We start from the raw sequence: 3,073 nt of genomic DNA, 5'->3' as shown, positions 1-3,073 counted from the left end.
GTAAGCATCGACCACGCATACGCATGGATTACAGAAAATAGAGATGACGCGTACGCATCAGTCATGCGTACGCGTGGGCATCAATTGTGCTATTCGCACAAAGGCAGCACCACTCCAGTTCAACTCTCTGGTTTTTGTACTAGGAGTTTCAATATGGCATACGACGCGTGCCGTCGGCCACGCTCACGTGTGGCGCACCATTTTTTTATAGAAGAATAAAACAGAAACAGGGCACTCTCTTAATCTATATACATTCTAAAGCAACCAAAATTCAAATTCAACAACAAATCTTTTGGGTTTTGAAAAATTTTCAAATAAAAAACAAACAAAACTTCCACTTCAAGCACATACAATTCAACAACAATTATTCTAATCAAAACATGAATCTAATAAGCAACCTATCAATCAAAGCAATGTAAAGAGTATAGGAATTAAGAAAAACTACCTACAATGGTAACTCAATTCATTCATTGATTATATCTACAAGAGAATGGAAAGAGGTTACCATGGTGGAGTGTCTCCCACCTAGCACTTTTATTTAAAGTCCTTAAGTTGGACATTTGGTGTAAGCTTTGCTATGGTGGCTTATGCTTGAACTCTTCCTTGAATCCCCACCAATGTTTGCACTTCCAATAGCCTCCTGGATCCCAAATTAGGCACACAAGGCATTTAAGGAAGCTTAAGCAAATGACAAGACCCCAAAGTTGATGGTTGTCTATGTATATTCCAGGGTCCCATACTTTGTTTGTCAACCCCCTTTCTTCTTGATCTTCATGCTTCCATTTGAGTGACAAACTTATTGAATTCTCCTTGTAACTCCTATTCATCATCCTAAATCCCTTGAATTGAGCTTCACTCCAACCATGAATCCTAAAATTTGAGCTTCCTTCCACTATGCACCTTGATTCTTATTGCCAACCAACACCCAACTATTTTCTACTTTCTAACCCACACATAACTCTAAGTTGACCATCCGTTTCTAACAATGCATAATGATATCGGCCAAGGAAATTAAAGGATGAGATGGTTACCCATTCAACTTGTAATTTGGATGGTGACTTAGCAAGGAAGATATCCAATGGTCTTGACATTTTAGGCTCCACTTCCTTTGACTCCTCCTTGATGACTTCCATCTTTTGACAACTTTCTTCAATTTCCTCTTGTTTTCTAACTTCTTCCAACTCTTTCTCATTAATCAAAATATGTATTAGAGGTTGTGCACATTCCTCCTTAACATCGGTTTCACATCTCATGTTAAAAGCTTCAACAAGATCACCATTGTCACTTGGTGTAGAGTTGTCTTCAATGATGGAGTTTCCTTTTTGTTCAACCTCCCCTAGATCTTTGATGAGCGGATAATTTATACGCTTTTTGACATTGTTTTTAGTATGTTTTTAGTAGGATCTAGTTACTTTTAGGGATATTTTTAATAGATTTTGTGTTAAATTCACAATTCTGGACTTTACTATGAGTTTGTGTGTTTTTCTGTGATTTCAGGTATTTTCTGGCTGAAATTGAGGGACTTGAGCAGAAATCAGATTCAGAGGTTGAAAAAGGACTGCTGATGCTGAAAAAAATTAAAAAAATAAAAATGTTTTCAAAAATTTTATTCAAGATTTTTAAGAATGAATTCTAGTGTTTCATAAAGCATGTTGAAGCCTGGCTGGCTGTAAAGCCATGTCTAAATTCTTTTGGACTGAGGCTTCAACTAATAACTTCAATGCATGTAATTCCATATATCACAGCTTGGCTGGCCATTGGCCATGTCTAGTGTTTTGGACTGGAGCTTTCTTTGAAAGCTTGGCTGGCTAGTGAGCCATGTCTAATTCCTGGACTGAAGCTTTAGACTAACATGGCAAGATTCCTGGAATTCATATTAAAAATTTTGGAATCCTTATTTTTCTTTTTAATTTTCGAAAAATATAAAATAAAAATCCAAAAAAATCAGAAAATCATAAAAATCAAAAATATTTTCTGTTTCTTGTTTGAGTCTTGAGTCATATTATAAGTTTGGTGTCACTTGCATATGCATCTTGCATTTTTTCGAAAATATCATGCATTCATAGTGTTCTTCATGATCTTCAAGTTGCTCTTGGTAGTTCTTCTTGTTTGATCTTGATGATTTTTTGTTTTGTGTCTTTTCATGTTTATCATATGCATTCTTGAATTCTTAGTGTCTAAGCATTAAAGAATTCTAAGTTTGGTGTCTTGCATGTCTTCTTTGCATTAAAAATTTTTCAAAAATATGTTCTTGATGTTCATCATGACATTCAAAGTGTTCTTGGTGTTCATCTTGACATTCATAGCATTCTTGCATGCATTCATTGTTTTAACAGTACTCAAGAGGCATCTTCTGAAGAAGAAGCCTATGATCCTGAGAACCCTGCAATAGCAGAGGTGAATTACTTAGTTGAACCTTATGGAAACACCTATAACTCAACATGGAGAAATCATCCAAATTTCTCATGGAAGGATCAAAAGCCCCAACAAGGCTTTAATAATGGTGGAAGAAACAGGTTTAGCAATAGCAAACCTTTTCCATCATCAACTCAGCAACAGACAGAGAACTCTGAACAAAATGCTGCTAATTTAGCAAATCTAGTCTCTGATCTATCTAAGGCCACTGTAAGTTTCATGAATGAAACAAGGTCTTCCATTAGAAATCTGGAAGCACAAGTGGGACAGCTGAGTAAAAGGATCACTGAAATCCCTCCTAGTACTCTCCCAAGCAATACAGAAGAGAACCCAAAAGGAGAGTGCAAGGCCATTGACATAAGCGCCATGGCCGAACCTGCAAAGGAAGGAGAGGACGCAAATCCCAAGGAGGAAGACCTCCTGGGACGTCCAGTGGTCAAAAAGGAGCTTCCCTCTGGGGAACCAAAGGACTCTGAGGCTCATCTAGAGACCATAGAGATTCCATTGAACCTCCTTATGCCCTTCATGAGCTCTGATGAGTATTCCTCTTCTGAAAAGAATGAGGATGTCACTGAATAGCAAACTGCCAAGTTTCTTGGTGCAATCATGAAGCTGAATGCCAAATTGTTTGGCATTGATGCTTGGGAAGTTGAACCTC

This window comes from Arachis ipaensis, chromosome B01 (genome assembly GCF_000816755.2).
Source record: "Arachis ipaensis cultivar K30076 chromosome B01, Araip1.1, whole genome shotgun sequence".
NCBI lineage: Eukaryota > Viridiplantae > Streptophyta > Magnoliopsida > Fabales > Fabaceae > Arachis > Arachis ipaensis.
Note: the sequence above shows the minus strand (reverse complement) of the source record.